Raw genomic sequence first — 11,186 nt, forward strand, 5'->3', positions numbered from 1 at the left:
TGCCTTTTGCACACATTGTATATAGACTCCCTTTTTTTCTCTGTGTTATTGACTTGTTAATTGTTTACTCCATGTGTAACTCTGTGTTGTCTGTTCACACTGCTATGCTTTATCTTGGCCAGGTCGCAGCTGCAAATGAGAACCTGTTCTCAACTAGCCTATCTGGTTAAATAAAGGTGAAAAAATAACCCTGAAGGAGCTGCAAAGCTCCACAGTGGAGATTGGAGTATCTGTCCATAAGATCACTTTAAGCCGTACACTCAACAGAGCTGGGCTTTACGGAAGAGTGGCCAGAAAAAAAGCCATTGCTTAATGAAAAAAATAAGCAAACACATTTGGTGTTTGCAAAAGGCATGTGGGAGACTCCCCAAACATATGGAAAAAGGTACTCTCTTCAGATGAGACCAAAATGTAGCGTTTTGTCCATCAAGGAAAATGCAATATCTGGCGCAAACCCAACACCTGTCATCACCCCAAGAACACCGTTTTTCATCGGCAAGGACTGGGAAACTGGTCAGAATTGAAAGAATGATGGATGGCGCTAAATACAGGGAAATTCTTGAGGGAAACCTGTTTCAGTCTTCCAGAGATTTAAGACTGGGATGGAGGTTCACCTTCCAGCAGGACAATGACCCAAGCATACTGCTAAAGCAACAATTGTGTTATGTTCTGTTAATTACTGATGTCCCCTTTAAGGATGAAGCGCCCTTGGTCATGCGCAGTATTGTTCTATGTTATTCTGGTACTAACCTGTTTGAGTAAATGTGAAGCTCCAGTTCAATTGCTTGTATTCAGAGTCTTTCTTATTACATAAATACGTACTAAGTGTTAAGACACTACAAATTGAGTGGTTTAAGAGGAAACATTTAAATGTCTTGGAATGGCCTAGTCAAAGCCCAGACCTCAATCCAATTGAAAATCTGTGGTGTTACTTAAAGATTGCTGTACACCAGCTGAACCCATCCAACTTGAAGGAGTTGGAGCAGTTTTGTCTTGAGGAATGGGAAAAACTCCCAGTGGCTAGATGTGCCAGGCTTATAGAGATATACCCCAAAAGACCCCCCCCCCCCCCAAAGTCTACAAGGTATTGACTTTGGGGGAGTGAATAGTTATGCACTCTCAAGTTTTCCGTTTTTTGTCTTATTTCTTGTTTGTTTCACAATTAAAAACATTTTGCATCTTCAAACTGGTAGCATTTTGTGTAAATCAAATGATACAACCCCCCCCCCAAATCCATTTTAATTCCTGGTTGGAAGGCAACAAAATAGGAAATAATGCCAAGGGGAGTGAATCCTTTCGCAAGCCATTGTATACTAAATAATATACATGTGAAATTTGATTTGATTCAGAATGGACCATGATCATTATCGAAACAGGGGCAGCGGGGAAAAAGACGTGAAATCTATGCACTACAGTAAATAGCGAAAGGAGGACGCTTTTCCCCATGGTTTATTTTCATGCCAGCCAGGTAGGCTATATTCCTGTTGTAAATATAAGCAATGTGCTTAAAATTAATATTAGGAAAGTTGAGATATAGATACAGTATTCCTAGCCTATAGACAATTTGTAAGTCGCTCTGGATAAGAGCGTCTGCTAAATGACTTAAATGTAATGTAAATGTAGAAAGCTGGTGGGATCTTTGTATTTTTATAAGCGGCCATCACTCTGTTTTCTCCCGCAACTGCATAGACTATTGAAATGTTGGGCAACATGAGCTCATGGGCTCATGAAGTGTTTGATGAGATTTTCGAAAACATTTGCATTGACGTCAGCGATTATAGAGACAATAGCGTGCTAAGTACCAGGCAGTTAGCAAGTTTGGTAGGCTACTAATAAGCAGCAGCATCAGAGCTTGGAGGAAACTAATTACCGTGACTAAATGGTCATGTGGAATTTGACTGCCTTCATGAACCGTGACTGCAGGTGTGGTGGTAATACGGTCACTGCAACAGCCCTAGTCTCTATGCTCACTCACAAGGCCCTACACACTTTGTTCACTAATACTCATTTACATTTACATTTAAGTCATTTAGCAGACGCTCTTATCCAGAGCGACTCCAACATGCATACAAACACTCACTCCATCATTTGCTCCCACACACATACATTTATACTGACTCTACACATACCCACTCACATACAACCATCACAAACACTGCTGCTACTCTGTTTATCATATATCCTGATGCCTAGTCATCTTACCCCTATACATACAGTATCTACCTCTATCGATCGAGTATCTCTCCACATTGTAAATATGGTACTGGAACTGACCTTGTATATGGTATTCTCACTTACTTTATAGTATTCTTCTTATTTATCATTTTTATGCAGTATCTCGTGTGTTTTTGTTCTACCTTATTATTTTTGGTATCAAATTGTTATTGATTACTGCACTGTTGAGATTAGAGCTTGCAAGACAGGCATTTCACAGTACTTCTGCATGTGACATTAAAAACATGAAACTTGAAACTTTCTGAGTAGCTGGTGTCATTCATTATGATGAATCATCAATTCCTAATTACTAAATAGTTTGTTAATTGTTTGTAGTTATTGTATGGTTGATTTACAGTTACATCTCTCCTTTCTCTGTCTCTATCTCTTTGTGAGCTCTATTATGAGAAAAACTAACGTGAAAAACTAAACATTTTAGCATTAATGTGTGTGTGTGTGTGTGTGTGTGTGTGTGTGTGTGTGTGTGTGTGTGTGTGTGTGTGTGTGTGTGTGTGTGTGTGTGTGTGTGTGTGTGTGTGTGTGTGTGTGTGTGTGTGTGTGTGTGTGTGTGTGTGTGTGTGTGTGTGTGTGTGTGGGTGGGTGGTTACATTTACAGACACAGAAATCAGCTCATCATGGGAGACTTGGGAACACAGTGCTTTAGCAGGTGGGACAGAGGAGACGGCAACAGAGAGAGCTTTATTCTGGTGACACACACACACACAATGTGACACACACATGGCGAGATAGACACACACACACACACACACACATAGCCGTAGCCTCATTCTCAGTGTTGCCCAGGATTTCCCCTTAAGCCCAGAGAATCCTGTACAGACCAACAGAACTCTGCGCACAACGAGTTTTCAGTCCGCACCTGCAGGTACACAGGCTACCCTGTACCACAGGCTACCCTACAGATGTTTTGATCAGTTTTGTTGCTGGGAATTTTCCTGCACGCCAGGAAATGCAAACTTGTAGTGTATTTGAGGTTTAAAAATGAAAAGGGCTTCAAAAGTTAGTCATTTCCACTTTGAAATGTCAGACTTGATTTGCCCTTTGCGAAAAATGTATGAACTTCCGCAAAAAAATACCATGAATTATAATCCACATAACCAAAATCAAATCAAATTGAATGGTCACATACACGTGTTTAGCAGATGTTATTGCATGTGTAGCGAAATGCTTGTGCTTCTAGCTCCGACAGTGCAGTAATATCTAACAAATAATATCTAACAAGTTCACAACATGTACCCAAGAAACACACAAATCTAATTAAAGGAATGGAATTAAGAAGATATAAATATATGGGTGGCATAGACTAAGATACAGTAGAATAGAATACAGTATATACATATGAGATGAGTCATGCAAAATATTTAAATATTATTAAAGTGACAAGTGTTCCATTTATTAAAGTGGCCAGTGATTTCAAGCCGATGTACAGTTGAAGTTGGAAGTTTACATACACCTTAGGCAAATACATTTAAACAAAGTTTTCACAATTTCTGACATTTAATCCAAGTAAAAAGTCGCCGTCTTGGGTCAGTTAGGATCACCACTTTATTTTAACAATGTGAAATGTCAGACTAACAGTAGAGAGAATGATTTATTTCAAATATTATTTCTTTCATCACATTCCCAGTGGGTGAGAAGATTACATATGCTCAATGGTCATTATGGCCAAACAGTTCTATTTTTGTTTCATTAGACCAGAGGACATTTCTCCAAAAAGTACGATCTTTGTCCCCATGTGCAGTTGCAAACCGTAGTCTGTCTTTTTTTATGGTGGTTTTGGAGCAGTGGCGTCTTCCTTGCTGAGCGGCCTTTCGGGTTATGTCGATATAGGACTCGTTTTACTGTGGATATAGATACTTTTGTACCTGTTTCCTCCAGCATCTTCACAATGTCCTTTGCTGTTGTTCTGGGATTGATTTGCGCTTTTAACACCAAAGTACATTCATCTCTAGGAGACAGAATTGCGTCTCCTTCCTGAGCGGTATGAAGGCAGCGTGGTCCCATGGTGTTAATACTTGCGTACTATTGTTTGTACAGATGAAGGTGGTACCTTCAGGCATTTGGAAATTGCTCCCAAGTATGAACCAGACTTGTGGAGGTCTACAATTATATTCCTGAGGTCTTGGGTGATTTCATTTGATTTTCCCATGATGTCAAGCAAAGAGGCACTCAGTTTGAAGGTAGGCCTTGAAATAAATCCACAGGTACACCTCCAATTGACTCAAATTATGTCAATTAGCTTATCAGAAGCTGCTAAAGCCATTACATAATTTTCTGGAAATGTCCAAGCTGTTTAAAGGCACAGTCAACTTAGTGTATGTAAACTTCTGACCCAGTGGAATTGTGATACAGTGAATTATAAATGAAACAATCTGTTTGTAAACAATTGTAGGAACAATTATTGGTGTCATGCACAAAGTAGAAGTCCTAACCGACTTGCCAAAACTATCATTTTTTAACATGAAATTTGGGGAGTGGTTGAAAAACGAGTTTAATGACTCCAACCTAAGTGTATGTAAACTTCCGACTTCAACTGTACATAGGCAGCAGCCTATAATTTGCTAGTCATGGCTATTTAACAATCTGATGGCCTTGAGATAGAAGCTGTTTTCAGTCTCTCGGCCCCAGTTTTGATGCACCTGTACTGACCTCGCCTTCAAATGTTGTTAGTCAAAATAATACGAAATAGAAATAAAAGTAACAAGTAATTAAAGAGCAGCAGTAAAATAACAATAGCGAGACTATATACAGGGGGGTACCGGTACAGAGTCAATGTGCGAGGGCACCGGGTAGTCGAGGTGATTGAGATAATATGTACATGTAGGTAGAGTTATTTGCCTACATGTACATATTACATGCATAGATGATAACAACAGAGAGTAGCAGCCGTGCAAAGGGGGGGGGGGGGGTCAATGCAAATAGTCTGGGTAGCCATTGGATCAGATGTTCAGGAGTCTAACGGCTTGGGGGTAGAAGCTGTTTACAAACCTCTTGGACCTAGACTTGGCGCTCCGGTACCGCTTGCCGTGCGGTAGCACAGAAGACAGTCTATGACAGGATGGCTGGAGTCTTTGAAAATCTTTAGGGCTTTCATCTGACACCTCCTGGTATAGAGGTCCTGGATGGCAGGATCCTTGGCCCCAGTGATGTACTGGGCCATTTGCACTACCCTCTGTTGTGCCTTGCTGTCGGAGGCTGAGCAGTTGCCATATCAGGCAGTGATGCAACCAGGATGCTCTCGATGTTGCAGCTGTCGAACCTTTTGAGGATCTGAGGACCCATGCCAAATCTTTTCAGTCTCCTGAGGGTGAATAGCTTTTGTTGTGCCCTCTTCATGACTGTCTTGGTGTAATTGGACCATGTTAGTTTGTTGGTGATGTGGAAACCAAGGAACTTGAAGCTCTCAACCTGCTCCACTACAGCCCCGTCGATGACAATGGGTGCGTGTTCGGTCATATTTTTCCTGTAGTCCACAATCAGCTCCTTTGTCTTGATCACGTTGAGGGAGAGGTTGTTGTTCTGGCATCACAAGGCCAGGTCCCTGACCTCCTCCCTATAGGCTGTCTTGTCGTTTTCGGTGATCAGGCCTACCACTGTTGTGTCATCAGCAAACTTAATGATGGTGCTGGAGTCGTGCCTGGCCGTGCAATCTTAAGTGAACAGGGAGTACAGCAGGGGACTGAGCACACACCCCTGAGGGGCACCTGTGTTTAGGATGAGCGTGGCGGATGTGTTGTTACCTACCCTTATCATCTGGGGGAGGCCCATAAGGAAGTCCAGGATCCAGTTGCAGAGGGAGGTGTTTAGTCACATGGTCCTTAGCTTATTGATGAGCTTTGATGGCACTATGGTGTTGAACACTGAGCTGTATTCAATGAACCTAGGTAAATAGCATTCTCATATTGGTGTTCTGGTGGGAAAAGGAAGTGTTGAGTGGGATTTCTGGGATAACGGTGTTGATGTGAGCCATGACCAGCCTTTCAAAGCACTTCATGGCTACAGATGTGAGTGCTATGGGTCGGTAGTCATTTAGGCAGGTTACCTTAGTTTTCTTGGGCACAGGCACTATGGCGGTCTGCTTAAAACATATTGGTATTACAGACAGAGGGACAGTTTGAAAATGTAATTTGGTCAGTGCATGCTCGCAATACACTTACTGGTAATCCATCTGTCCCTGTGTCCTTGTGAATGTTGACCTGTTTAAAGGTTTTACTCACATCGGCTGCGGAGAGGTTGATCACACAGTCTTCTGGATCAGCTAGTGCTCTCATGCATGTTTCAGTATTATTTGCCTCGAAGTCAGCATAGAAGTAGTTTAGCACTTCTGGTAGGCTCGTGTCACTGGGCAGCTCTTGGTTTTACTTCTCTTTGTAGTCTGTAATGGTTTGCAAGCCCTGCCACATCCGACGAGCGTCAGAGCCAGTGTAGTACGATTAAATCTTAGTCCTGTATTGATGCTTTGCATGTTTGATGGTTCGTCAGAGGGTATAGCGGGATTTCTTATAAGCTTCCGGGTTAGAATCCTGCTCCTTGAAATTGGCAGCTCTAGCCTTTAGCTAGACGCCAATGACCGATGTAGTATACTCCTCAATGCAATCGGAGGAATCCTAGAACATATTACAGTTTGTGCTAGCTAAAAAAGTCCTGTAGCTTAGCATCTGCTTCATCTGACCAATTTTTTGTTGATCGAGTCACTGGTGCATCCTGCTTTAATTTTTGCTTATAAGCAGGAATCAGGAGGTTAGAATTATGGTAAGATTTTATATGCATCTTTATATGCATCTCTGTGTGTGGAGTAAAGGTGGTCCAGAGTTTCTTTCCCTCTGGTTGCACATTTAACACGCTGATAGAAATGTGGTAAGACTGATTTAAGTTGCCCTGCATTAAAGTTCCCGGCTAGTAGGAGCACCGCCTCTGGGTGAACGTTTTCTTGTTTACTTATGGCATAATACAGCTCATTGAGTGCAGTCTTAGTGCCAGCATCAGTCTGTGGTCGTATGTAGACAGCTTCGAAAAATACAGATGAAAACTCTCTAGGTAGATAGTGTGGTCTACTGCTTATCATGAGATACTCTACCTCAGGCAAGCAATAGCTCGACTTTCTTAGATATCGTGCACTAGCTGTTATTTACAAAAATACATAGTCCACCACCCCTTGTCTTACCAGACACCGCAGTTCTATCCTGCCGATACAGCGTATAACCAGCCAGCTGTATGTTGATAATGTTGTCATTCAACCATGACTCGGTGAAGCTTAAGATGTTACAGTTTTGAATGCCCCGTTGGTAGTTTAATCTGCCGCGTTGGTCATCGATTTTATTGTCCAAAAATTGCACGATGCTATCAGAATGGAAAGCAGTGGGGGTTAATTAGATCGCCAACAAATTATCAGAAGGCCCGCCCTCAAGCCCATTTTTCTCTGCCTTCTCTTCACGCAAATGACGAGGATCTGGGCCTGTTCCCGGGAAGCAGTATGTCATTCACGTCGGGCTCATCGGACTTGTTAAAGGGAAAAAGGTAGTCTGCCAGTTCTTGGTGAGTAATCGCAGATCTGATGTCCAGAAGTTAACAACGCAATGAAAAAAAGAAAAAAAAACACAATTGGTTAGGAACATGTAAAATGTCAACCTTCTTCCTCGGTGCCATCTTACTTCTAGATGATAGTGGGGTGAACAGGCAGTGGCTTGGATGGATGTTGTCCTTGATAATATTTTTGGCCTTCCTGTGACATCGGGAGCAGTAGGTGTCCTGAAGGGCAGGTAGTTTTGCAGACCGCACCACCCTCTGGAGAGCCCTGCTGTTGCGAGCAGTGAAATTGCCATACCAGGTGGTGATACAGCTCGACAAGATGCTCTCAATTGTGCATCTGTAAAGGTTTGAGGATTTTAGGTGCCAAGCCAAATTTCTTCAGCCTCCTGAGGTTGAAGAGTCGCTGTTGCACCTTCTGCAACACACTGTCTGTGTGTTGGTGTACCATTTCAGTTTGTCTGTGATGTGTACGTCAAGGAACTTGACATTTTCCACCTTCTCCACTATGGTGCTGTTGATCTGGATAGGGGGGTGCACCAAAGATCCTCTCCTTTGTTTTGTTGATGTTGAGTGAGAGGTTCTTTTCCTGGCACTACACTGCCAGAGCCCTCACCTCTTCCATCTAGGCTGTCTCGTCATTGTTGGTAATCAAGCCTACTACTGTTGTGTCATCTACAAACTTGATTGAATTGGAGGAGTGCGTGGCCATGCAGTCACGGGTGAACAGGGAGTACAGGAGGGGTCTAAGCACGCACCCTTGTGGGGCCCCAGTGTTGAGGATCAGCGAAGTGGAGGTGTTGTTTCCTACCTTCACCACCTAGTGGTGGCCCATCAGGAAGTCCAGGACCCAGTTGCACAGGGCGGGGTTCAGCCCCAGGGACTCAAAGCTTAATGGTGAGCTTGGAGGGAATCTATGGTGTTGAATGCTGAGCTATAGTCAATGAACAGTATTCTTACATAGGTATTCCTCTTGTCCAGGTGGGATAGGGCAGTGTGCAGTGTGATGGCAATTGCATTGTCTGTGGATCTATTGCGAATGTAAGCAAATTGAAGTGGTCTAGGGTGACAGGTAAGGTAGAGGTGATATGATCCTTGACTAGTCTCTCAAAGCACTTCGTGATGACAGAAGTGAGTGCTACGGTGCGATAGTAATTTAGTTCAGTTACTTTTGGCATGGTGTTACCCTCAAAGGTGTGAAAAAGGTGTTTAGCTTGTACGGAGCAAGACGTCGGTGTCCGCGACCTGGCTGGTTTTCCTTTTTTAGTCCGTGATTGTCTGTAGACCCAAGTAAGATTTGCCGAAAGGAGGGTGGGGGAGAACCTTGTTGGCATCCCAGTAGTTGGAGTAGCAATTGTCAAGTGTTTTGGCAGAGCGAGCACCACAGTATATGTGTTGATAGAACTTTGGCAGGTTTTTTCTCAAATTTGCTTAGTTAAAATCCCCAGCTACAATAAATGCTGCCTCAGGATATGTGGTTTCCAGTTTGCCTTGAGGGGTGATATACACGGCCGTGACTATAACCGATAAAAATTATTTGGGAAGATAATACGGTTGGCATTTGATTGTGAGGTATTCTAAGTCGGGTGTAGAAAAGGACATGAGTTCCTGTATGTTATCACAATTACACCATGAGTCATTAATTATGAATCTTCCCGGAGAGATATTTATTCCTGTCTGCGTGATGGACTGAGAACCCAGCTGGCTAGACCGACTCAGACAGTATATCCTGAGAGAGCCATGGTTCTGTGAAACAGAGTATGTTACAATCCCTGATGTCTCTCTGGAAAGAAACCTCGCCCAGAGCTCGTCAACTTTATTATCCAGATACTGAACATTAGCGAGTAAAATACTCGGAAACGGTGGGTGGTATGCGTGCCTCCTAAGTTGGACTAAAAGACCACTCCGAGTACTTCTCCTTCGGCAGTATTGTTATGGGTCGGCCTCTGAAATCAGTTCAATTGCCCTGGTGGGTGCGAACAAAGGATCCGCATTGGGAAGTCATATTCCTGGTCGTAATGCTGGTAGTGCTGGTGAGTTACCATCGCTCTAATGTCCAATAGTTCTTCCCGGCTGTATGTAATAACACAAAACATTTTCTTGGCAAATAATGTCAGAATTAATACAGAAAAATATGAAATACTGCAAAGTTTCCTAAGAACTAAAAGCAAGGCAGCCCTCTCTGTCGGCGCCATTTTCACATGTCCTGTTGCTGCAGGATTATTTTCCTACTGTAGCAAATGTGCTTAAATTAAGATCCTACATCTGTATGTAAACATGAACCATCTCTACTGTAGACAAACATGATACAACAATCAATATACTGTAGATTTGAAAGCATGCATTCAGGTTAAGCCTTTATGCCTGTTACAGTACATTGTGAAATTGTACTGTGGTAGTATCCTTGTTTTACTACAGTTTTCAAACAATGCCATCGTAACAGTATGTATGATTTTCAGATGATGATGGTGACAGTCTACCAAAAAGCTGTATGATGAGGAAGACCAGATCCAGATGCCAACCAGAGGCTCAGACACAATGGTCTCAGATTCCACTTGAGATCCAGCACTATCTTATCACTGCAACATGACGTTGCCTGAAGCTTGGCCTAGTCCAAGGCCATCTCCACTGCACTAGGACACTAAAATGGATGTAAACAGAGATGCCTTCATTCTACCACATTTTACAAAGTCATTTCATGTTTGATTTATGCACCAATATATTATAATGTATTTTCTATTTAACCTTTATTTAACTAGGTGAGTCTGTTAAGAACAAATTCTTATTTACAATGATGTCCTACCCTGGCCAAACCCTAACCCGGACGACGCTGGTGCGCCGCCCTATGGGACTCCCCATCATGGCCGGTTGTGATACAGTCTGGAATCAAAACAGGGTCTGTAGTGACACCTCTAAGCACTGAGATGTATTGTCTTAGACTGACCCATAATAAAGTGAATAACTTTTGTTTCTTACTTGTATGTGTTACATGTAAGGTTGAATAGGTTCATTTGGATTATACAAATGACTCAATTACAGTGTTGTTCAGGTTGACTTGAAATATTGTTATTACTTTGTCCTCTGTTTTGGTATTGTACTTTCTGTAACTGGTCTCATCACCTGCCCACTGCGTTGCTTATGAATGACACTTGCCATAAAGTGAAGCAAGCCAAGGACACCAACCTCACTGGTGTAAGTGTTAGATGGAACATCAGCGTTAGTTCAAAACGGGAATTGTTTTGATTAACTAATATGTTGGGTTGACGCAATTGCTATTTCATGTTGGCTTGTCTGACCTGGCGTAAGTGAGCTGTCTGTATAATACACTGCTCAAAAAAATAAAGGGAACACTTAAACAACACAATGTAACTCTGTCAATCACACTTCTGTGAAACTGTCCACTTAGGAAGCAACACTGATTGACAATA

General features: G+C 42.4%; 1 long non-coding RNA gene across 1 annotated transcript; it reads left to right on the top strand.

Moving 5' to 3' along the window:
• Positions 1-1,293: 1,293 nt before the first annotated feature.
• LOC123992444 lies at positions 1,294-10,931 on the top strand. Its single transcript, XR_006831252.1, has 4 exons — positions 1,294-1,468; positions 2,831-2,881; positions 2,997-3,097; positions 10,218-10,931. It is a non-coding gene; the product is annotated as an uncharacterized LOC123992444 (long non-coding RNA).
• The last annotated feature ends 255 nt before the right edge of the window (positions 10,932-11,186 follow it).

The sequence above is a fragment of the Oncorhynchus gorbuscha genome, linkage group LG13, assembly GCF_021184085.1.
Source record: "Oncorhynchus gorbuscha isolate QuinsamMale2020 ecotype Even-year linkage group LG13, OgorEven_v1.0, whole genome shotgun sequence".
NCBI lineage: Eukaryota > Metazoa > Chordata > Actinopteri > Salmoniformes > Salmonidae > Oncorhynchus > Oncorhynchus gorbuscha.